Here is a 26,883-nt window from a genome sequence, read left to right on the forward strand (position 1 = left end):
TCTCAGCTTGCATTTCCATTTTGTGTATGATTTATAAGGTATTAAATATGTTTGCGTACCATCACATGTATGTCATAAATAAGTAAAACAAACATTGGATACTTTTTTTTTTTTTTTTTATGATGGGAGCAAAATTTGGAGACAACAGTCAACCAAGCAGCAGCCACAGGTCTCTGGGATCTAAAATCATAAAGCAAAGGGAATGGAGTTACACATATGTGTTGGGGGATGGTCACAGAAGCCCAAAAAAGCAAGGTCAAAACAGACTCGTTGGATGTCCAAACGGGGATGGGTCATCAGGACCATCCCATCCTATACTCCGGGGGCCAAGGGACCCAAGTTCCAGGTCAGAGAAGCGAGGTCTCAAAGATCACCCACTGGCAAAGGTGAGCACTGAGCAGAGGGGTCCCAAATCCCACCCCACACTTGTTTCCCGTACTTCATTGTGCCATTCGGCCATAACTGTTCTATAAACCAACGTCAGCAAGGCTGTGTTTCAGATTTGCACTTGCATCACAATTACCTGGTAGGCCTATCTGAACATTGCGGGTGCCCCGCACCCAGTTTTTCTGATTCAGCTGATGTGGGGTGGGGACCAAGAATCTGCATTTCTAAGGAGTCCCAGGTGATGCTCGATGCTGGTCTGAGACCCCCCTGCCATACTCACTGGTGTTGAATCAGGGAGTCAAGAGTTAACTTCCTATCATAGCCACAGATCTTTGAAATTTAAATTAATTCTGACTCCATCATACCAGATGAAATAAAATCGTGAAAGTGGAGAATGTCTGTTTTTTTTAAGAGTTTATTTATTTATTTGGAGCACAAGTGGGGGGTGGGCAGAGGAGCTGGTGAGGGACAAGCTGCCTCCCCTCTCAGCATGGAGCCAGACCTCAGGACCCTGAGATCATGACCTGAGTCCAAGTCAGATGCTTAACCAACTGAGCCACCCAGGTGCCCCAGGAAAGTTTATTTCTGATGAGAAAGAGAGAGGAGAGAAGAAAAGGAAATAACAAGTATTACAAATGCACTGTGGGTTGGGACTTACGAGGTGCTATGGATATAAGTGGATAAAACAGTTCTTTGGCCTTTGTAGTGAAAAAGACAACAAACAATACAAATAAGTAAATTGCATATGTGATTAACACCGAAGGCTAGGCAGGAAGATAAAGAAGGAAAGAAGAAATAGGGAGAGGGGTGTGCAACTTGAATGATATAGTTAAAGAGGGCCTCCCTGACAAGATGCAGTAAGACCTGAAAGAATGAGAACATCATCCTGTGGATACCTGGGTGAAGATGATCCCAGGCAGAAGAGACCAGTGCAAAGGTCCTGAGGCAGGAGCTTCCCTAGTGCATTAGAGGAAGAGGAGGGGGACTAGTGTGCCTGAAGGAGAGTGAGCAGGTCAGAGCACAGAAGTAAAGACACGCAGGTACGGGAGACAAGTGTGGGGGAGACCCCTGGCACCTTGAAAGTCACTGTAAGAACTTAGGCTTTTACTCTGAGAGGAGAAACCCCAGAGACTATCAAGGTCTGACTTAGGTATTAACAAGGTCTCTCTGGTTGCTGGGTTGAGCAGAGATTCTAAGGCCCCAGGAGAGACAGGTGAGGTTATCGCAGTAATCCAGATAGGTTCAGACCGAGATGTCACGACAGAGGTGAGAAGCGATCGGTTCCTGGCAATGTATTGACAGACTGACCGTGGAGCGTTAAGAAAAGGGGAATCAAAACCACACCAGGTTTACCCCGTCAAGCCCATGGACAGAGTGGTCCTTTTCTGAGATAAGCTGACCCCAGGGCAGTACCTGGCATATGCCACGGACCAAGAAATGCAAAATAAATACATCCCAGTTTTAAAGATAAAAAACCTGAAACTCAGAGAAGTTAATGTACTTACTCGAAGTCATACCGTGGCTAGTGGCAGAGTTGGGACCAAAAACAAAACAAAAAAAAAAACCACGCCTGTCTGGCCTAAAGGCTCACGGCTTCTCTCCACAGCCATCTGTGATGTTCCCAAAGAAGTGAACCGGAGCGGGAGGGTGAGACAAACAGGCTCTCCGGTTTCCATTCTGAGCGTATCACGATTGCTCTTGCCCAACCTGATTGAGGCTCTGTCCAAGGGTCACAAACCAGGGACCTGCTGGCCTAATAAGGCCTGCTGCCATGTTTTCTTTGGCCCTGGCAGCTTTGTAAAAACAATTCGTGTTTGAATGCCTTTAGGCTGGGCTTGTCCTTTCCAGTTCACCACGCACACACCACTCCCTCTGGCTTAAAGCAGCGCCCTTCAGATCTTACCTGCCTGGCCCCTTGAAGATATGGGATTTTTCAACCAGGGATTCAAACCAACACGACAAGGGGAATTTAGCTAGGGGGCAAGACAAGGGAGCTAGAAGGAAGTCCATGCAGTCAGACAGATAGCAATTCCTGGCCAGCCTTATCATTTAACCATCGGTGTGAGCTAAGCCAACTTTACCCCCTCTTTCCCCTTCCATAAAGGAGGGAGAAGAGCATCTACTCTGAGCTACTCTTGGGAGACCTGGATCAGAGAAGACGTGTCATGTACACAAGCATGGTAAGCACTCAACGTGTGGCCGTTGTATAGGGCAGGAAGTGATACCCTGTTTCTGCAAAGGGCCAGAGAGTTTATTTTAGACTTTGCAGGCCATACAGTCTGTGTCCTGATCTGTGGTGATAGCATGAAAGTAGGGAAGACATAAATGAATAAGCATGGTAAATCAAGTCGCCATGAAACTATTTACAAAGGGAGGTGGGAGGCCAGATCTGGCCACTGGGCTACCGTTGGGCAACCTGTTGTTCCATTACGGAGCATTTGCTCTCTTAGCCCCAAACTACCATCCTTTCCTTTCTGCTCCAACACTTCTCCTCAGTGCCTCCCAAAATAAAAAGTCTTCAGTTATGGGGCAAGGACTACTTCACCTTCTTTTAATCCAAGCTCTAAGGGGACCTCACAGTGGTGCCCCTTGCTACTCTTATTGTCCCCATCAGAAATGATAAAAGGAAGAAGACCTTCTTCAGTGGCCTCTTTTGACATAAGGCAGGGCCAGCAGGAATGATTTTCCCAGGGAGGGAGGCATCCCCAGCAAGATCCAGCTTCCCTTGCTCAGACACCTGGCAAGTGTAGATTGGGCAGTGTTCCTCCCTGGACTTCTGGAATCTGAGGGGGCAGCTGCTTCTTCCCAGCAGGTCCAAGGACCAGGAGAGATGGGTTGAGGTCCCCAGAGAGAAGCCCGCCTCATGGCTCCGTCCCAACGTTGGAGGGAACAGGAAGGCTTCTCCACCCTTGGCATTGGAGAGCCTCTGAGCAGCACTGCAGCCACATTTCCCATCCTTTGACCTAATCAGGGTTTTGATTTGCAGGCCTTGAGGGAGAGGCTGCTGGGTTGTTCCCACTGGGTTATTTTTAGGAGCCGGCATGAGAGGGGAAGAGGGAGTTCGCAGTGCGTACCATGGGGCAGCGGTGAGTGGGCCTGTGCGTAAGCCCCATAGCCAACTTAGGTCATTTCCTCTTACCAATCTCAGAACCAGGCAGCACCAGAAAGTCTGGGAAGGGGCAGAGAAGAGGAATCAGCTGCCTTCATTTTTCTCAAGAAATGATTTTGTTTTTTTGGTTCACTCACTTTCATCTCAAATGACTCAAAATGAAATTTTGAAAGAGCACACACATGCCGAGGGAGGATAAAATGAAGGCCAAATTAATAACAAAAAGACAAAACCCCTAACACACTCATCGGCTTCACTATGCCTTCGATGTTCTTTTAACCAGATACCAGCGGAGCTTGCTTCTAATCAGGAGGAACAGTCTCAACACAGCAAACCACAACCACTCTACAGATAACAGGCATCGAAATGGAGAGGCGCTGGGTTGGGGGGGGAGGAATGCACATGAATTCCTCAGACAGTCGTGGAAGCTACCATGGAAGGCCCTTCCTCAAGGCGGGCTCCGCATCCTGCGAGCTGGGCAGGTGCACAGAACCCATACTCGGAAGGACCCCGAGCTTCCCTTGATGCTCTGCTGTCCCTGTCTTGAAATTCTCAATACTTTTTCAACAAAGCACTCCACATTTTCATTTTGCACTGAGCCCAGCTATTGTGTAGCTGGTCTGCTCTTCTTCTCCTACGACAGTGTTTTCTCCACCCTTCTTTTTGTCATTGTTGCCCTCCCAAAGAGGACGTTTGTTTCCCTGATCAATTTCCCTCCCCCTGGAAGTTGTAATATGGATACACTGTGGTTTGTTTATGTACTGTATGCTTATCTGTGTTCTGTACATTAAAAGAGAAAATTTTTTGATCCTCCAATAACCAAGCTTTGACCCACTTGAGGATGATATTGTCTCCATTAAAAATGCATGTTCTAGACCTAGACAATTAAACCTACACTCCAAACATCTACCCAGGAGCATGGACAAAACTCATAATAAGAGAAGGTATCTGTTGTTGAGCCAGGAATGGCTCTAAGTGCTTTACACATATTATGCCATATAATCTCCAAAACTATTCTCTTCAAACATTCATTTTACAGTTGAGGAAACTGAGGCACAGAGAGCTTCAATAACTCGTCCAAGGCCAGTCACACAGTCAATGGCAGGGCTGGGATTTGAATATGGTTCTCCTGGCTCCTGAATCCAGAACCCAGAGGTGCAGGTGCAATTGTTAAGCGCACACACTTGCTCTTTCCCACAGTTGACAGGTGCACTTTTGCAGCGTGCTGTTGGTAGGCAGAAACCTTGTTAATAAAGACAATGTGACAGTTGGTAGAGACAGGCCAGCAGGGCTTCAACTAGACCCCACCCCCTGCAGAGGAAGCAAAAGCTCTCCATGGGCCTCTGCACAATTTTCATGGTGGCTTTTAATACTGGAAAAGTGGTAAGTTATGGCTTTACAAACAGATATTTCCGTATTCTCCCATGAAACATGAATTGGCCAATTCTTTTTTCTTTCATTCTGAAAAAAAATACCATGGGACTTAAGTAGAAAGAATCGTGAGTTTGGGGTTCCAACCACTTGTGTGAACCTGGTCAAGTCACTTCTCTGGGCCTCACAGGTAAAATCAAGCATCTCCAATATTCTTTTCATCTGGAATACTATTACCCCTTTTGGAAAACGTAGGCAGAAGTAACAAAAATATTTAAAAAAAGTTATGCTGAAAAAATGTTAGCCAATGTTTACTGTGCGATTTGTAAACACGAATGGCCACGGGGATGAAGCAGGGAGCACAGCAAATAAAGAAAAAAGACAAAGGGAGAGGGCACAATCATGGAAACTCAGGTAGGCATGTCCTGGCCAAAGGGCACTATGAACCATCCACACCTGCTGGCTATCGCCAGGTAAGAATGTGGGCCCAGTGCCACCAGATATTCTGATTTTTTTCAAAAGAAACTGAAAAGCTAAATTCTGGTGCATATTCTGGTAATTTGCAGATGTGAACAACGGTGGTGGGCAGACCCTCCAGGGGCCTCCACGATTCCTGTTACCTGGTGTTCGTGGCCTTGTGTGACCTCCTCCCCCTGGTTCTGAGCAGAACTTGTGATGTGCTTCTAACCAACAGAATATGACCAAGATGAAGATTTTTGTTTTCAGATGTAATTAAGGTCCCAAAGCAGTTGTTTTGCTATTCATCGAAAAGCAGATGATGATGGGTGAGCCTGACTTAATCAGGTAAAAGTCCTTGAAAGAGGAACTGTTCCCTTCCTGAGGTGAGAGACTCTCCTTGCGGGCTTTAATGAAAGAAGCAGCCATGCTAGAGATGCCTATGGACAATGGAACTGTGCCTCTAGGACCTGAGAGCAGCCTCCAGCCTCCAGCCAGCAAAATGCTAGGGTCCTCAGACCTACACCTGCAAAGAAATGAACCCTACCAACAAGTTGCATGAGTCTGGAAGTGGCTTCTTCCCCCACTGAAGCCTCTAGAAGAGAACAGAGGCCAGCCAACGCCTTGGTTGCAGTCTGATGAGAACCTAGGCAGAGGAGTCCGCTAGCCAGGTCTACTCCTGATCCATAGAAATACTGAGATCATTAATTTGTGTTTCTTTCAGCTTTGAAGTGTATGCCGATTTGACAGCAATAGAAATTGGACACAATGTCTTTTTTTTTTTTTTAAAGATTTTATTTATTTATTCAACAGAGATAGAGACAGCCAGCGAGAGAGGGAACACAAGCAGGGGGAGTGGGAGAGGAAGAAGCAGGCTCATAGCAGAAGAGCCTGATGTGGGGCTCGATCCCGGATCGCCGGGATCACGCCCTGAGCCGAAGGCAGACGCTTAACCGCTGTGCCACCCAGGCGCCCCTGGACACAATGTCTTATTCAAGTTTTCAAAAATACTCTGCAGGCCAAACACACCTGAAGGGGGTTAGCTGGCTTAGGGGCAATCACTACGTGACGTAAGACTGTGGAGTGTCCGTAAAGTGGTAAAACACTACATACTGCCTTAGGTATTAGGCATTAAGAGATCAAAGGCACATATCTGGAGAAAGATAAATATCACAGTTCGACACATTATAACTGCGGAACCCTGACTGCAGAAGGATGGCCCTCCTGCAGAAACAGATACCAGAGCCTAATTGCAACCTGCGTGAAGTCAGGAGCTGCCATTTTGCTGTCTGCTCTGAGTGCCTTTTGAAAGGAAAATTGTTCCATCTCCGTTCTCTATTTCTTTGGGGATAGCTACATACATGCTTTGCTTTAAAATCTTATCAATAATCACCAGTTTTCTTAAAAATAGATGGTCTTACCTTTGAGCCTAAATGGTAAAAGAACTGGGCTTATTCTTTTAAGCACTGTGATATTTACATGTCCTTTCAATGTTTTTGTCAATCATCCAATGTTAGAAATTTCCCAGTTCAAAGAGACAGGTACAATGGGACAGTAGTTGTGCAGTCTGGGCATGTGACAAGTCCTCTGAGGGAGAGTGCCATATTTCCCATACTTATACGCAGCCAATGTTGACCAAGGCACCAAGATCCCTGGGGACTGGGACCAAGCAAACTTCCCACGCCCCAAGAACCTCCCCTAATCACCTCTTGCCTGATTTAAAAAAAAAAAAGACCCAACTGGGTTTCTACTCATACCTCCCAGAATACCTTCTCAACACTCTTGAACCATAATTCAGATCATAAATGTCCAATGGCTTCCTATCATGCTCGGATTAACATCCCAACTCTTACCATGGCCTACGTGAGCTAGCACCCTTCTACTCTCCTTCTTCTCCCAAGGAGTTGGTCATCAGACCTTCTTCATAGTTTAAAATGTCACGTTTCTGTAATGGTGTCCCCAACATAAGTATCAGTCCTGATAACCAGCCAGTAGGCGCAGGCCTGAGTGTATCAATAATTAAAATATGTGAATGCTTCCATCCCGGTCGGCAAATTAGCTGCGGTCCTGAATCCCCCTTCCTATTTGTCCCCCTTGATTTCACCACGATCCCACAGGAAGCAGTTCACGTCTGGAAGAGCAGAGCGCCCCTAGTTTTCTGCTCAAGAACTATGGCCAGCCTCAATGCCACTTGGTGAGTACTGGGGCCATACTGGTTGTTAAATATTTGGGTCGGGATATGACCCCGGACGGTAAGCACGCTATTGAAATAAGATGGCGTATGAGGTGACACCCAGGCGCCAACCAAAGGAAGAAAGGATTCGAAAAGAATAAAAAGAAAGGAAATCAAAAAGCTCCCTGAAGCCAGGAGCAGCTATCTTTCAGTGTGGTGGCCTAAAACTTGCCCCATCATTCAGCTTGGGGAACAATAAATGGGAACTCTGGAAAATAAAAACAAAACACACACTCGCTCTTTGCACTACCAATACCACATGAAGAGCAGAATAATTATGTATTCGAATATCATTGCTGGGAAAAACTCAGTGTGACCCAAAGTTCAATACTCAAACACATTGGTTCCAGGCGAGATTGCCTTTCATGGTGGTATACCCTTTCTCCTCTCCTGCCTTGCTTCCAAAGGAAATTAGATACTGCTCCTATTTACCAGAATGGGATCTAATAAGGGGCGTCTTCTTGATTATAGAGCTACGAGGGTCAGCACTTTCTCCCTTGCTCATGAGAAACCACATAAAATGAAACAACAGAAACCTGTAAGTATGTCCCCAACTAATTGCCCTGGCCCGGGGACATGCACAGGACTGGAAGCCAGTTTCTAGAGAAAAGTTAATGACCAGCATGAAACAAGATGATGTGGATGTCATCTTCCTTCTCCATCATATTGTTTCTCCCAAGTCTGGATGGTTCCTCGTGGGCACAGGTCAGTCCAGCCCCTGCAAATACTTTACTAGCTCAGCTAAAAGCACACACCCTTCACTAGGGGGTGTCTAGAGGGGATTAAAAAAAATTGACATTGTTGGGCCCAGAATCTTATGGCCCAGCTCCCAAATCTAGGCTCCTCTGTTGCATTCCAATCCCCCAGTCTGTATCCCAGTCTCCTTTGTCAATCAAACCAGCGTCCACTGTGCCGGAGGGATGAGCTGGCTCTCTCTCACAAAATTCCTTACTCCCTTCCTATTTCAGGTCATGCTGCTGAGTTTTGCCTAGGGTCCATACTGAGCAAATCAACACTCCACTTGCCCTTTGTGATGGAACGTCCCATTCCAACCCTTGAATCTTATAACTGGGGCTCTGTTCATGATCTGGATTTGTCCATCACGTTAAATGGGGTACAAGTCTTAACATAAGGTCACATTTCCCAGAGCAACACCTGCTGCATACCTAGACTGCCCATCTCTCGTGCTTTGTGATCCAGAGTAGACTTCCTAATGTGACTTGCTGGGTCATAATTCAGTTTCTTTGTCCTTTGAAGCCTGGACCTTGGGTTTCCCAGCTGCCATTGCCAGGGTCAGTCTATCCAGCACTCCCTTAGCATTGGCTCATTCTGCCCTTTCTTTGTTCAGAGGTCCTAACGTGGTCCTAACTTCCCCTCCCAAACCTGCCACTCATCTCCCAAATCCCAACGTATGTTGCCCCCCAACCCATTTTTTCTGTACCCTTAGGTCCTCAGTCTACTTGGGCTGACCAAAAGCACCTTGAGGAGTTTTAGCAATTGGGAGACCCCAAAATTTCTTTGCGATTTTATTACTCACAAGCTCATACCTGAAAACCAGAATGGGAGATATGATTTCCCGACCAAGTGTACTTGTGCAGCCCAAGCAAAACTGTTTACCTTTGGAGGCTCAGATCTGAGTTTTTATTTGCTTCATCTTGTTACAATAAAATGTGACTTTTGAACATTTTGCTTTCAAATGTATTTATTTAAGAGGATCTTGCTCCATTATGTAAAATAAAACAAAAAAGATCAGTTAGGGGGGAAAATGTAACATAAGTCCATCATTTAGTAAGCTTTTCCAATTATATCTATTTGAATCTGACTTTCTGCCCAGATGCGAATGGAAAGTTTTTTTCCATTTAAAAAGAAAATATCTTTCATTGAAAATAGCGCAAACCAAAAGCATGCTCTTTTTTTTTCTTTTTGTCTAGCCATATTTGCTGTCTTTATCTCGTAATGACCTTTCCCCAACATATTTTTCTGTTTCTCTTTAGTGCCCAGGTTCTAAAAATAAAGTGGCTAGTGGATCTTTGGATGTAGAGATAATATTTTGATTTCATTGGTACATACAATCAGGAAACATATTTCTGTTTATACTCTTAAAATCAGTCGAGAGTTGTACACGAAGCCACGTTCTGTCAGCACATTTTTTTTTTTCCGAAACCTGGAAAATGTAACCAAATCCAAAGCAGCTGGAAGTAGCGTGTACCCTCCGTTTGCACTCAGCAGGGGAAGAGCTAACAGGAGGTAACAGGATAGTTCCCACATGAAAAAGTTACAAAGAATTTAACCTGTAATGAAACTCTGATAATCTCCAGGAATGAAAGATGCTGGGATGATGGGTTTGGGGTTTCTCATGAGTTCAAAGGATCTGGTTTTCCCTATAAACGCTATGCAGCAATAGAAGACGTCCATGTGGTCATTGTTATGTCTGATAGCCAACAAAAGTTCAGACTTCATCTTTAAGCCATTAAACGGTGACTCTGTGTGCATTTTAAGACCATGGATTAGCCTGCCCGTGTCCTTCTCTGAAGGACACAGAAAGCAGATTCTCGTGAACTCATCACCACCTGCCCCAAGATAGGGACGCTGATGGGTAATGGTCAGTTTAAGGTTAGTTTCCATTAAGGTTCGACATGTTAAGATCCTGTAGACTGCAGGGCCCCCAACGTTGATAGGCACCCAAGGGACCTCTGGACTTTGTTAAATGCAGATTTGGAGTCAGTAGTTCTGGGTGGGCTGGGATTGGACCTGAGATTCTATCAAACTCTCAAATGGTCCTGATGTTGCTAGTCTATGGACCACGACAGAAATAGCAAGAGTGCTATCCTACCCTGTCTCTAAGAAGGCCCCAATCATCTCCCCTCAATCCCCCCCCACCCCAATTCGGTGGGACCTGGACCTAATGACTCACTCATAACAACCCAACATGGCAAGAGTGGCGGCATATCTCTTCTGAGGTCAGGTAAGAAAACTGATGTAGCTTTAGTCTAGCTAGCTCTCTCTTCCCTCCTCTTTCTATCAGAATCCTCACCCTGGGAGAAGCTAGCAGCCATGTCTGTTGAGAGGCCACATGGCAAGGAACTGATGTCTCTGGCCAAGAGCCACATCAGTGAGTTGGGAAGTAGATCACTTCCGGGTCAAGCCTTGAGATGCTGCAGCCCCAGCCAGTGCTGTTTGCATGAGGAACTTCGAGCCAGAGGCACCAAACTAAGCCATGCCCAGATTTCTGATACACAGAATCCGGGAGAGAACAAATACGTGTTGTTTTAAGCAGGTAGATATGAGAATAATTTGTTACACAGCAATAGAAGACTAATTCAGCATCCTTCACGAAATATCAGTTTGCAGAAGTTGTCTTTAAAAATGTAACCTTAGTGAACATCTCACTAGCCATTTACTAAGGTCCAAACCTTTTGGATGCTCACTGTCTTGCTGTCACCCTATGTGTGCAGGTACCCATGTGCCCTGGGGCTGGACTCATCTTTCCTGGTCACTTTGCAGTTGGGACTGACATTCATAGGATCTCTCTTCTCTGGCATTCAAACCAGTCTAGGTAGAATGGACTCAGGGCAATTTATTTCAGAACCCTTTTATGATGTGAAATTCAGATCTTTGAGAACAGCTTAGAGGTGGAACCCACTGTGTCTGGCTTCTTGAGATATGGCCCTCTAATCTGGCAGTTTTTTCTGCTTATCTTCCAGAGCTTTCTAAGGCTGGAGCAAAGCAGTAAGACTTTAACAAAGACAATGCGTATTTACCAAAAAGGCAGGGCAGAGGAGTGAAAAGGAAACCAAAAATGGCTGTTCACTGCCTCTTGGGTTTGTTTTTGATTTCTGCTCTTGGACACATAGGTTCCACCTATTTGTCTTAACTTGCCCTTGAACTGACCTAGCTCCCAGGGAGGACACAGAATCAGTGAACCAAAATCCTCTTGATCCTGAGTCCAGTCTAGCATTTGCACTTACTTATTTCTGTATTTGCCTTACTCTGCTGCACTTCGAAGTTTTTCAGGGAGGGAGACATCAAAGAAGAAAAAAGAAGAGGTATTTGGAAACTGAAGGCCAAAGTGTGATGTTTTCATGACCTGATAGGGCAGAACGTGTGAATTTCGCAATATGGTCACAGACCTCTTTTCCTTGCCTGTCTGATAGATGACAATAGTTCCCTTAACTATTACCTCATCCCGAATACGCCACAATCACTGGCCTCCGGTCCCTTGATTTCCTGAAGTACAGTGTCACTCTTCCGCACCCCAAAATGTGGACAGAGCCACAGTGCCAGCAGGATTAAGCCCACCATTCACAGCTTGGGAGTCTAGCCCCAACATGCCTTTCCAACACTGTCATGGGTTACTCACTTCCTTGAACCATTTAATTGTGCAAATGCTCTTCTGTGTCATTGTTCATGCTGTTCACCCTTCAGAGATTCCAAAGATTCAGAGACTCCCCTTTCTTCTCACATAAAAAATGTACCTACCCTCCAACTGTCTGGATTTAGATCAGAAACTGCCTGCCCCCAGGTTATTCTCATTGACAGCATCTCCCTTCTCTGGAGATGGGGTTGTCGGTGTGTATGTCACCTGCTTATAATCTTCCTTTGTCCCTTTCTACTGCTGTTGCAGGCTACTGTCATTTCCCTCTTGCATCATCACGGACTCCAAAGGTTCATGTATTATTATTATTATTATTATTATTATTATTATTATCATTATTCAAATATCCATGGATTCTTTCCACGAAGAAATTGGTAGTTACTTGATTAAGGATGGCCTGCATGTACATTATTCACTTATTTATTAAGCATTTAATTTCTCCATTCTACATATTCATTTAATGGATGCTAAGTAAATATTTGTGAGTCTAGCTAAAAGAGCTTACTTTTCCAAGCGTCCTGAGCCTAATGACAAAACTTGGAGAAGCACAAGAAACACAATGACTAAATTAATGCCTCAACAAAGCCAAGAAGGGGCTGAATTAAGTTTATTTACAAAAACCTAGCCACACTCAACTTGTCTGTTTCTATCTGTACAGTTGATTAACTTATCTCATCACATTATTTGTATTTGCTCGTGTGTGGGCACACCTCCTCCTTCTGGATTTCAACCTGCCTCATACACAGAGCAACACGGCAAAGTTGATGGAGAACAAAACACCTTGCATTTTGAATAGATGGCTTTAGAGCTTAGACTCCCAGATTATTACAACTAGCAATGGTCATCAAAGTATGTTTTCCCCACCCCCCGATTTTTCTGAGGGTTTTAACAATGTGAGACTTGCAAACACTAACGCAGATATAAGAAGTACGGCATGACCCTCCTTTCCCAGCCCAGAGCTCACACTCTCTCTGTGTTATTCCAGGGTCCTCCAAATTCCAAGAAACACCATTCGAATCTTTAGCAAGACTGTTTGTCGGGATATATTGGCAGAAGCCGAGAAAATGACATTAAAGTAAGCTCTGGAAAGACTTACTCACTGGTATCCAAGACAGAGGATGGCCATGTGTATTAACAGAAGTCTCTGAAAAGCCAAAGAAAAAGCCTTGAAAGACAATCAGAACAGAAGGCCACCCACCGTGTGTACGTGAATTATTAATGGCCACCCTCACCTTAGATATCCAGGTTCCTGCTCACATGATGTCTAAACACACACACACACACACACACACACACACACACATGCACTGAGTCGGGCAATGCGTGGCCTTGGTTAGAGATCAAGTTTATCTGGTAAAGGAAAATCTGTCACCCTAAATTTTGATTTGGCAGTACTGAGGAAAGAGGACATGTGTTCATTCGACAGTGACGATCGTGTCCTACTCAGTTACATTGCACACAACCACGGCAGTGCCTGCTACATAACACAGCCAGCCCTGGAGAAGAAGAAGTCACCTATTCCAGGAAAAGTGGGCAGGCCCTGGGAGGGAAGGGCCATCAGAAGACATGCTGAAGGCCATGGACATCTGAGAGACCGTGGCCCGAATGGAGAAGTCCTTAGGTTCCTGCTTGCTAATTTCAGAGGGAAACAGTTGAGTCCAATAGCTGTGCATGTGTTTTAAAATCCACATCCCAGGGGCGCCTGGGTGGCACAGCGGTTAAGCGTCTGCCTTCAGCTCAGGGCGTGATCCCGGCGTTATGGGATCAAGCCCCACATCAGGCTCCTCTGCTATGAGCCTGCTTCTTCCTCTCCCACTCCCCCTGCTTGTGTTCCCTCTCTCTCTGGCTGTCTCTATCTCTGTCGAATAAATAAATAAAATCTTTAAAAAAAAATAAAATAAAATAAAATAAAATCCACATCCCAAAAGGATTTCTGAGATCAGTCTGTTGCGCCCACTTACATGCTTACTGTTTGAGGCAGAGCTAACTTAATATTGTTGGTAAACTATGTGACTTAACCTATCCGTACGACAGAATACTTATCACCAAGTACATCTCATCACTGGACAGATTCAAAGAAGGTTAGGACACCCACACCCCTACACACACACATACATACCTCTGAACTGGAGCTACACCATCTAAATAATTCCCTGGTGAGATCTGTGTAGAAGTTTACCAAAGCAGGGGCGCCTGGGTAGCGCAGTCGTTAAGCGTCTGCCTTCGGCTCAGGGCATGATTCTGGCATTATGGGATCGAGTCCCACATCGGGCTCCTCCGCTGGAAGCCTGCTTCTTCCTCTCCCACTCCCCCTGCTGTGTTCCCTTTCTCATTGGCTATCTCTCTGTCACATAAATAAATAAAATCTTTAAAAAAAAAAAAAAAGAAGTTTACCAAAGCAAGCGTGGCAAGAACATCAGTACTGCCCTTAACACCATCATTACTGTTTTTCTCAAATGAATCAGATCTGAGGGTTTGTTCCTGTTGATCCCTCAAACTGTATTATTCAATAACCTTCTTTTCTCTTTTGCTAAGAGAGGGGACAAAGAAAAAAAAACCTCTCTCCTCCACGCAAAGATTCAGAAGATGAAACTATGGAATTTTGGGGGTGCCTGGATGGCTCAGTCGGTTAAGCATCTGCCTTCAGCTCAGGTCATGATCTCAGGGTCCTGGGACTGAGCCCCATGTGGAGCTCCCTGTTCAGCAGGGAGTCTGCCTCTCCTTCTTCCTCTGCCCTTCCACCCTGCTCATGCTTTCTCTCTCTCACTTTCTCTCAAATAAATAAAATCTTAAAAAAAAAATTAAAAACATAGAATTTTCCTTAACCACATGGAAGGCTTGAGCTTGTCCTTAGAGACCAAATTCCACCACCTGCTGCCACCAGTGAAGTCAGGCACGTGGCCACCCTGTCACGGAAACGTGGCCACCCTGTCACGGAAACACGTGGGTGTGTGTGCCTGTGAATGCACACGTGTGTGCACGTGATGTGTGTATGTTCGGGAGTGTGAGCCTGTGTTTGCATTAAAGGAAATCTTCCTAAGAAGGAAATGGAAAATCACTGGCATAGATGGAACCTAAAAATAAAAATGTAACATGGAAAGATTTTTTTACAAACAGAAACATTTTGCTGTACATTACATTGTTCCAAGAGTTTATGCATAAGTTTCTTCAATTGTGTTGAAGAGTATTGTTTGTCCCCAGTGCTATGTGAGGTTGAACTGTGGTAAAAAGGGAAATCTCAATGGTTTCTGTCCTGACCACCGATTCCTGTGGCATCAGATGACGATGTTAGTGGCTCTCGGGAACATAAACGCTCTCATGTATATTCATATTGGAAAGTCTCCCCATAAACATTCCCACCTGACCATTTCCACTGACCCTCTACTGATTCTACGCAGTAGGTATCATTATGATCGTTACGCTGATCTTACAACAGTGGCGACTGAGGTAAAAAGAGAGTTGCCCAACAACACACAACTCTCCTCATTGTAATTATGTAAGAGAAGGGATTCTGGGTTCCAATCTTGGCTTCACCACTTACCAGCTATATGAGCTAGGGTAAGATAATTAACTTGTCCATGCCTCGGTTTCCCCTTCTCGAAACCGGAGTTGGCAGTATGAGAACCTACTCTACGACGTTATTATGGGTACCAAATGAGTCAATGCATGTAAAATGGCTAGAACAGAACCTGACACAGAGTAATCCTCAGTAAACGTTTACTATTATTGTTGTCGTTGTTGTTGTTACAAGAATCACTGATTTGGGATTAGCACAAGGACTTTGTATTCCTACTCCTCTATCTTTCCCACTGGCAATAGGATGTACACTGTCTCGATTAACACTACCCAGCCTGCAAATGTAGTTGTTTGCCGAATAAGAAAAGTTAGGTAACAGGCATTCAAAACACCTGCATTGAGTGTCTCGCCAAGCCTTGCTTGACTATGGTAGAGTGAACAAGATAGGCACGGACTCGCCCTCCCTGAGCTGGAGCTTCGATAGCCATTTAAGAAATTTATTTCTGGGGCACCTGGGTGGCTCAGTCAGTTAAGCGTCTGACTCTTGGTTTTGGCTCACGTCATCATTTCAGGGTCATGAGATCAAGCCCTGCGTTGGGCTCCATGCTCACCGCAGAGCCTCCTTGAGATTCCTTCCCCCTCTTGCTGTGCTCTCATTCTCTCTCTCTCTCTCAAATAAATAAATAAATAAATAAATAAAATCTTAGGGGAAAAAAGTTTATTTCTTGGTTCTATTCAAAGAGAACAATGGTGGGTCCTTTGGGACTTTATAACACTATTCTTCAATGTTAACATCCAGTATGTGGCTTAAGGACATTCAGGTATACTCCATGTCCTCTTTGTAAATCTCTATAGTACTTAAAGAAAATGCAAGGTGAGTACAAGACCTTTAAGGCAGCAAATATCTCTTGGAATGATCAATCTTCCAAAGTTCTTTTCTCTACCTTCAAAGGAACTCATCCAGCCAACCAAAACTTTCCAATGGGAAAACGTGGTGCCCCACAAGAGAGAGAAGATGGTTTTTCTGGAGGCTTGCTGCCGATTGCTCTCAAGATAGGGGACGAAGGAGGGGAGGAAAATAACCCCAAACTCCCTTTGGATCAAGATGAAATAATCTGGCAACATGAACCAGAGGGAAGCATCTAAGGGAAATGGTAACACACAACTCTTCATTGTTTTGGAACAAGTGCGCCTTCTTTGCTTGCTAACGATCTATTGTTGAGTGCCACGGTGCTGTTTCATATCAAGATTTCAAAAACCCTTACGAGCTGCATAGGTATTGGAGGCCCAACCAGATGTGATGAAGTTTCCATTGTTTTACTTCGTGCATGGAAAATATTACTAATGGTTGGTGTCAGGGGAGGCTTAACTGACCCCAATTGGCCAAACTCATCTGGGCACATTTCTTTAAGTCAGACCCTTTAAATACTCTCCCTTGTTAGTTCACGATCCCCCTCCCCCATTTTATGAGATATTTGACTATATATAGCTCATTTTAGTCAAAGGAGAAATTCCATGACTGCACGAACAGGTGGACTGGGGCCTTGGGGGAGGGGTGGGATATCTTTGCTTGAGACTGAATTTTATTTACAGTCCAATCTTGATCACCTTTGATGCAAGACAAAACTGAGTACAGTGAGGAAACTAAAGTGCCCCAAATCCCATTCAGTCTGCCATTGCCCTCCAAGAATTACTCAAAGGTCACTCAAAGCAATTTACACACCTAAATGAGCAAAATCTCATCTCCTTCTAATTCTTCCTGTTCTCCTCCCCAACGCACAAGCTGAGACACAACAAAACCGTCTGATAGAAGAAAGGATCTTAGAAATACTCCTGCCCGTAATTAACCCAGAGTTCACATTCAATTTCTCTGTTTAATATATGATTTGTGCTTTAAATTTTCTGAGACATATGACCCATCACAAATAACAGAAACATTTGACTTCTGCTTCCATAATAGACCACAGTTATCAAAACACTACAGCTCTTGCCACAGTCCCAGGCCTGTGCTTATCTTTTAGTGTAGAAAGCTTCAGAATGGATCACGGCTTTCTTCATGTTCTGCCTGTAAAAAGGCTCATTCATTAGAGGTGTCCTTCATTCTGTTTAGTAAACTTGACATTTTCTCCAGAAATGAACTCCTCAAGATCCAGAGTTCACTCTAAATTCAGAGGAATATGGAAAACAAAATTAAATGCTTTGCTAAACCTCATGTGACTTTATCTGTGAACCTCGTGACTTCATCTGAACCTCTGTTGTCAGCAGCACTGGGGTGGCCATCCCCTGAGAATAAAAGGTTTCTGGCACTTAAACTCTAGCTTTGAAACTGTAAGTTTAAAAAAGGTCAAGGCAATAAAACGTGACTCTGATTTCAGAAATGAACCATGTTTTAGTGAGCTCCATATAGTCATTTTTTTTCTTCAGTATGTTGCTCATTAGCCAGGATTTTAATAAAGTGGCATTGAATTTTGAAGACTTCTTACAGCTATTATGTAAAGGTATGATGGCCATTACTTAAAAAAAAAAAAAGATCCAAACTCAGACATAGCTGGTTTAAAACTATAAGAAAAGGGTCTCATTAACGAAAAACAAAGTCTTCGTAGGTTGTACAGCTCTGCGACAGATTAAAGCTCAAAAGAGCCTTGCACTCGTACCAGAAAAGCACCCATGTTTGCTGCATAGTTGATATATTTTCATTGGCATCTGAGTTGTTTCTGTTAATAGTGTGGGTCCCTACAAATGATCTCTTGCTGCCAAACCGGGAAGTCAATTGAAGGTTTGTCTCAATATTATGAAAACTGGTAGAACTGACGGATGGGTAAGAAAACAGAGCGTCTGCCCGAAGAGGCACCAGCATCAAGGCAGAGAATGTCTCAAGTCATCACAGGCGGTTGGTCTGAATTCCACTGCGTCCTTCAGCCTTGTTTTTAAATGATCCTGAAAAACGGAGGTCTCAGAGCCGGCTTAAACACTTAGCGCCTGGAATGAATTTAAAACTTCAGGGAACAAATGCATGTTGAGTGAAGGCAAGCCTTTGTCTAGAAGTACCATGAGCAATCCCCAGGGCATGCTGCTGTCAGGACTCCCTGCACAAATATAATGGAATTTCTAATTTGCTTTAATTAGAAAAAAGTAAACACCGCCCTGAACATGTCATCATGTTTATATAGGAGCCCAACCAGCTGATTTTCTGCTGGCATGGCCCTGGAACCACTCAATTAAATCTCAGGGCACAATTTCTTTTTATGAATGAAATACCATTAGGATGAAGCCAGAGAGCTTTTTTTTTTTTTTTTTTTTTTCATCTGCTTCTTTGGCTGTGACTCTGCAGGGACAAGTGACCAAACACAGCACCTTCCAATTTTAAATTTATCAATGGTAATTTCCAAGACACGATTATTTAGAGTCCCTCTTTTTTGAGGCATCAGCATCGTTATTTTTTAAGATGTTGCACTCTACAAGACTAAAGGAACAAAAATACTATATTCCTAACGTACAATGCTAGCCCTAAAATAATTCATTTTAAAAAAGAAGAAGGAGAAGTCTACTTCTTAACAGGCATTGGATAACCTTATAAGGTGAAACCCTAGTTAAGGTTTATCCTAAGAAATTAGAATATTGATAGAATTTTTCCAGAGCTGGAAGGAACCTTGGAAATTATCTTCATGTTAGAGATTATACAACAGATGCTCAACTGTTTTAAATTGTTGGAGATGTGGACATTTTAAAACAGCACTGAGTGAGTTACCCTACAGTTTTTAAGATCTATGAAACATGAATCACAGTTAAACACATTAGGAAATTTTTGTTTGAGAAGCTGAGAAGCAAATAATCCTACACATTTTTTTTTTCCCATGCAGAAGGGATGGCAAAGATTCCTGGTACTCTAAAACAGGGTGACACTGCAGTTAAATATAGTAAAAAGTTAGTTTTTCTACTATTCTTATGAATAGTAACTCTTGGTTGTAACGTCTCCCAAACAGCTGCAAACTTTAAGCTGAAGTTAACAGGAGACAGATCTAATGCTGGAATGCTGGGGAACTTTTCTCCAACTGATCAGCTCCATATCAGTTTCGAGCACACAGTAAGCGTGGCTGTATACAGACATCTCAATGGTGGGGGGAAGAAACTCTGGCAATTCCCAAGTTCAGCCCTTCAGGTTTGTTAATTACACGTTAACATGATCCACACTTAGGCTTTGGAAACACTCTCAGCCCACACCACTGGCATCAAAGCCGCATCTCAAACAGAAAACCTAGGGACAGTGGCCCCTTCTGAGTGTCCTTTGTCCACTCAGTTTTAGGATTTCAGGTTGTAATCTTCTACCTCACTCTTTTCATTTTTTTTTTTTTTAGATAGGAGGAATAAAATTTCTCTACATATAAAGTTGTTGTGCCTCAAAGGTCCGTAAACGGGCACGTCCTTTCATAATATTTATAGAGTTTCTTTCAAGTTTCCAGTCAGTGGAAGATCCCTCAGTGCAGAGATTGGGGCTAATGGAACTTGGGTCAACAAACACACAGAGGAGAATGAAAAAGAAAACAAAACTGAGTATCTGTCATAGGAAAGCACGTACAGCATTCTTGATGGATTTCACATAATCCTCAAGTATATATGTGTCATTGAGTTGTGTCCATCGTTCATCTTAAAATGCAAGATGGACTTTAACTAAAAGACTCAGGAGCCAAGTTTACCTTGAATAAGTGAGAAAAGTAAGATAGTGATGTAGCTTCTATGGGGGCCCACCTGTATCATGACAGGTGAACTGCCACCCAACACACACACACACACACACACACACACACACACACACACACAGAGGCATCTCTTTTGCCCATATTATTTACATTTTACCTCGCCTCCTGAATTAACCCTACAATCACTTCTCTAAAAAGGCAGAACTCTCTACTGGTTGTATTACAGAGTAGAGTTTAATCCAGGCAAAATATGCCTTCCATTTTGGGGCATCAAGCACCCTGACCCTTAATTTATTGAGACTCTCAGATCCCAAAAAGGCAGGTTGTAAGCTTTTTTTAAGGACCCATCACACCAGGCATCCTCCAAAATCTTGCGAGGGAGGGGAGGTTCCTAAGGCATTTCTCCAGAAGAACCAGCATGAAAATACAGAATTATACTGTATTTCTATCAGGATAAATTGTTGGCAAAGTGAGACAATAGTGAGTTCTAGATATTTCTAGAACCGTAAGGGTGCTAGAGAGACGTGGGCCATGGCCAGTGCTCCATAGTCCACACTGTTACTGCAGCCCAGCCAACCCCCTCAGATGATAGCTACATATGTGAGCCACCAGCCTGCGTAAATCTTGATACCAGCTCCTTGTGGGTGTCCAATGGCTACCTTGAACTTAACATGGATGTATTTAAAACCATCACCTTCCCTCTAAAACTTCTCCAACATTCCTCGTCTCAGTGTCTCCAACATCCATTCAGGTTTCCAAGCCAGATGCTTGGCAGACTCAACTTCTCCCTCCTTTCCACATTCAGTCACCCACTTTCATGTTCCTTTTTCAAAATAACTCTTACATGTATCTAATTCTCTCTCTATTGACTATCTCATCATAGTCCAAAAGTACCTTCTTCTCTCTTAACCTATCTTCACATACCAGTCTTATTCCACTGCAGGTCCCTAGAAATGGGGTAACCATGCATCTTAGTTTGTCCACGATAGCCCAAATGTATAACCTATAATCCCAACATAATTAGATATTGCACCCCTTTTGCTTCTCCGGAGTTTTCTGGTTTGAATAATAAATTGTACGATTACTACACATATAAGCAGAATTTCCTTTCAAAACCGCAAATTTAATTAAAACCCTATACTGGTTTTCCTCAGTCCTTGGAATACAGTCTCAATAACTTGACCCTTTTTTAAAAACCCTGCATAATCTTGGTTCTGACTTGTTAGCTTTGTCTTGGGTACGTCTTCCAGATGCCTTACTTTCTAGGATTACATATTCCCCTGTGATCAATCTCATGGCAATTTATTGTCAGTTCTTGGTTAATTTTTTGCTGACACCCATCGAGTTTAAACTCTGGATGGAGGGATGATGTCCCACCACTCATCGGTCCATCAATACATCTCAGTGCATATTAATTACTCAGATTTTGTAGTCATAGTAGAAAAGAATACTTATTTGCAAACATGCATTCACTGTTACATGAGACACAACAGTGTCCACAATCTGACCCCATTTTGTCAAATTGGGGTTACAGAGGGTGACATATAGGCAGATGTAACCACAGGAAATAACACATAAATGTGAATAAACTCCACCATGAAGTGAAAATGGAAGTCATCATTATTTAATTTTCCTTTTTAGTATTACCCATTATCATCATTATGTCACCAACATACAGAAATGAAGTGGTCATCTTTCACTTATATCCATATAACATCCACTCAGCAGAATAATATCACAAATATCCCACCCAAATAGCCCAGTCTTCCAACATTCAAAGGTATGGTCTCATGTTATATATCCCCGACAAAACACAACCTAACATAACCATGAGAAAACACAATAAAGAAAATCTCCTGCTTAAATTGTTATATATCCTCATGTATTTTAAGGGCAAATATACATTTCCCTTTTTCTCCATTAAAAATTAAACAGCATTTAAAATAGCATAGCAGCATTAAAGATGCTATTTCAAATTACATGTGCTGTGGGCAATGCCCCTCCCACCCATGTTTTATTATTATGGACAATTTTGACCTATGCATACTTTGAAAACACAGATCAAAAAGGCAGTTGTCTCTGTCCTGGTCCTAATGAGATCATATTTACTCTATTTTTTTTTTTTTCAGAACTCTTAACTCCACCTTTGCTAGCTGAGGGTTCCCTAGTCTGCCAATGAGCTGATACCCAAACCTTTCCCAGTAGCTAATCACTCATCATGATCTTAAACTAAAAGAGTGTTACCCATCAACCTATAGATTTCCAGTTCCAAATATAAATATTGCTGATAAGGTAACCAAACAACAACAACAACAACAACAACAACAAACTATCTACACATTTTCTTCCCAAAACATCTGCTAGCACTTTCATGGTACCACAAGGATCAGTCTTGAAAGACCAGAATACATCAATCTTTATGGCACATTTCTCTAATACCATTCCATTGTAAGGAAGCATTGCTCCTAGGTAATTCTTCCATGTGGAAACACTGAGAAAGCCAAAAAAAAAAAAAAAAAAAAAAACCAAAGACAATGAACAATGAGTAGGATTAGTTCTCAAATCAAACACATCATTTTTCTTTTCCCTTTTAAGATTTCTCCCATGGGAAGAGACATTAACAAAAGAATTGAGTAATTCTTTTTAGAATTATATTTTTAGACATAATTCCCATAGCATAAAATTCATCCTTTAAACTATACAAGTCAGTGGTTTTTAGTAGATTCACAAATTGTGCAGTCATCACCAATATCGAATTCCAGAGCATTTCCGTCACCCCCAAAAGAAACACTGTACACTTGATCAGTAACTCCTCCCTCCCCCATCCCAAGCACTTTGCAAACACTAATCTATATTCTGTCTCAATGACCTGTCTTATTGTGCACATTTCATATTAGTGAAATAATACAATATGTAGCCTTTTGTGTCTGGCTTCTTTCACTTAACATAGGATTTTCAAGGTCCAACTGTGTTGTGCCATGTGTCAGTCAATCATGATTTTTACGTCTGAATAATACTCCACTGTACGGGCACACCACATCTTGTTTATTCATTCATCCATCCATGGCCATTTAGGCTGTTTCCACTTTTAAGCTATTACAAGTAATGCTATTATAATCAATAACGTACTAGTTTTTGTGTTGACATATGTTTTTAGTTCTCTTGGGTACACACCTAAGAATGACATTGCTGTGTCACATAGTAACTCTATGTTTAACTTTTTAAGGAAACACCAAAGTGTTTTCCATATCAGCTGTATCATTTTACATACCAAACAGCAATATACAAGTATTCTCATTTCTCTGCATCCTTACCAACAGTTGTTATTTTCTCTTTTTAAAAAATTATTATTATAGTCATCCTAGTGGGCCGAAAGTGGTATCTCATTGTGATTTTGATTTGCACTTCCCTGATGACTAACACTGGTGAGCATTTTTAAATGTACTTATTAGCTAGTTATATATCTTCTTTGTAGATATGTCTATTCAAATTCTTTGTCCGTTTGTTCATTTTTTTAAATATTTTATTTATTTATTTGACAGAGAGAGAGAGCACGAGCTGGCAGAATGGCAGGCAGAAGGAGAGGGAGAAGCAGACTCCCCACTGAGCAGAGAGCCAGACGCCGGCCTTGATCCCAGTACCTTGGGATCATGACCAGAGCCGAAGAGATGCTTACCTGACTGAGCCACCCCGCCGCCCCAGCATTTGCTCATTTTTTAATCCATTGTCCATTTCCTCATTTGTTGAGTTGTTAGAATTCTTTACATATTCTGGATACCAATCCCTTCTCAGATACGTGATTTGCAAATATTTCCTCTTTTCTGTGGGTTGCCTTTTCACTTTTTCAGTGGTGTTCTTTGAACTACAACAATCTTAATTTAATGAAGTCCAGTTTATCTATGTTTTTCTTTTGTTGCCCATGCTTGCAGTGTCATATTTAAGGAACTATTGCTTAATCCAATGTCAAAATAATTTATGCCTTTTTTTGTTTTTTTAGTTCTTCATTATTAGGCCTTTGATTCATTTTCAGTTAATTTTTGTGCAGAGCATGATTAGGAGTCCAACCTCATTCTTTCTCATGGGTATATCCAGTTGTTCTAATACTACTTTTAAAAGATTATTCTCCCACCATTGAATTGTCTTGGCACTCTTGTCAATTGACCATAAATGTAAGGATTATTTCTGAACTCTAAGCTGATCTATATATCTACCTTATGCTGGTATTATACTATCTTGATTGTAGTTTGTAGTAACTTTGGAATTGGGAAATTTGAGTCCTAAAACATGTACTTCTTTTTCAAGATTCTGTGGCTATCCTGGGTCCTTTCCATTTCACGTGGGAATTACAAAACACTACTGAAAGAAATTAAATCATATCTAAATAAATAGAAAGACATCCTGTGTTCCTAGATTAAAAGACTTTATGTTTTTAAGAGGGCAATACTCCCCCAATGGATCCACAGATGAAACTCACGCCCTACGAAAACCTCGGCTGCCATTTTCGTGGAAATTTACAAGCAAATCCTAAAATTCATATGAAGTGTGTGTAGCAAGAGTAAGACAGCTTGAGAACACATTTATCAAAGCCACTCGATATAAACTGACCTCTTTTGAGGTGAAATACGTGTCAGTCAGTAAATGTTTATCAAAAGGTGCTGGCTGGAAAAAAAAAATGGTTGCGATCAAATTCAGTAAACATTGCCATTTCCCAGGCAACATTCTAGGTATTGTGGTACCTATTGGATAGGTTTAAGACTTCCAGTGGTGAGAGGAAACAGTAAGTGCAAACATGACATAAATAAGTTGTTTTCAGATAACTGCTAATTCCTGTTAAAAACAGAAAACAGAAATGCATAGTAGAAAGTTACTGAAGGCGAAAGGGAGAGCTGCCTTAGACAGCATAGTCAAAGCCAGCCTCTGCGAGAAGATAGCAGAGGAGCCAGACTCATGATGGTCTTGGGCAAGACTGCTCCAGGCAGAAGGACAAACAATTGCAAAGGCTCAAAACTGAACCTGCGTTAGTTCATCCCACTCAGTCTGGAACTTCTTCCCAGAAATAGCAGAAAGCAGAGGACCCTTAGATTATACCTTTCTTTAATTGTGTTAATTTAAATTTTCTGCTGCTGGAATAGAAGCTCTGCGAGAACAGGATATTTCTCCAACACATGAACATAGCTTTGTTTCTGGAGAATTCTTTTAATTGTTCTTGTGGGAAGTACTGGGGGGAAAAAATTTACTTCAGATTCACTTTAGGCCATAAAATAAAAACAGCAATTTACCAATAGGATCAAATTCAATGACTGTCAGAGATCCATTTAGATGAGTTTAATTTTGGTTTATTTTAAGGTTAATTTAGCTGAGGTCATTTCTATTTGCTGAAAAATAGTTATCCATTTTCATTAATGATATATACTCTTGCAATGAAATATTTCTTGCCTATTTTTTTTCTCCCAATATATTCTAATTAAGGTTTGGCCTATTTTATGAAAAATGTGGAACTATTCTCTGAGCTAGAATTCCTCTGAGAGTGGAAGACAACATGCTTCTAACTAATTCCAATCATTCAGAATTCTGACCCAGATCAGACCTTTGGGGTTCAAGCTCATTTACATTTCATAAAACGCAACTTCCTATTTCTAGAGAATGAAAGCCTTTGCAAGTCACAAGGAAATGGCTCAAAAAGCATCCAGGACATCAAACAGCTTTCACAAATCCTGCTTGATGAGTTAAGTGTAAAGGAATCAGACACATATGGATTACATTTCCCTTAAAATACACATAGGTTTAACAGTGAAGAAGAAAAAATTGTCTGGCCCAGTGTGGTTTGGGTTTTTTCGAACCTAAAATATTTGGAAAATAGTTCAAGATGGCTAATGAACCCCAAAGTGAGACTGAGAAGTGTGCTGGATTTCACAAACAGTGCCTCCTAGGGAGAAAGAAAGGAAGAAAGGAAGAGGGAGGGAGGCAGGGAGGGGGGAAGAGGGAGGGAGGGAGGGAAGGAAGGAAGGAAGGAAGGAAGGAAGGAAGGAAGGAAGGAAGGAAGAAGGAAGGAAGGAGTTTGGGAGGGAAGGAGGGAGGGAGGAAGGAAGGAAGGAAGGAAGGGAGAGAGAAAGAAAGAGAGAAAGAAGGAAAGATAGATTAAAGAAAGAGCAGGCTTGTACGTATCTGAGAAACACAGAACCCTTTGGATCCCACTGTAGAAAGCTCATGTTTCTTGATGCTAATTCCTGATTTAGTCATCACCGGAAAGACTCCTCCTCCCCTTCCTTCCCAAGGCCACCACCATCATGCCCCTCCACCAATAAAAAAATAAAAGAAAGAATCAACATTTCTAAAACTCTGTCCTTTAAGAGATTGTTATAATTTGAACTCATTTAGGAAATGAGGAGGTTGAATAAATTGCATTCCCAGGCTTAAATTACTGTGTCATTCTTGCTGATACAATGAACCCTTTCACCTAGCATTGTGTCCTAGGAAATTACAATTCCTGCCTTGAATGACCTGCTAGGGAACAAGCTAGAGCCCAGGCTCTGAGCAGAGGGTCAGGAGGCGAATATTAGTCAGAGGAGATCCGGCGTCTGTGAGTCAGCCCCCCAGACTGCTGCAGAAGGCCGTCTGGGCCACCTACCTCCTGGTCTCCTCAGGCACTCATAGGGGGCCACTACCACTCTTGCAATAAAACGTCCACACGGTGACTGCAGCATGGGGACCCCGATGCCCACTGTGTCGGGACGTTCCG

This window comes from Ursus maritimus, unplaced genomic scaffold, assembly GCF_017311325.1.
Source record: "Ursus maritimus isolate PB19 unplaced genomic scaffold, ASM1731132v1 scaffold_24, whole genome shotgun sequence".
In the NCBI taxonomy this organism is placed as follows: Eukaryota; Metazoa; Chordata; class Mammalia; order Carnivora; family Ursidae; genus Ursus; species Ursus maritimus.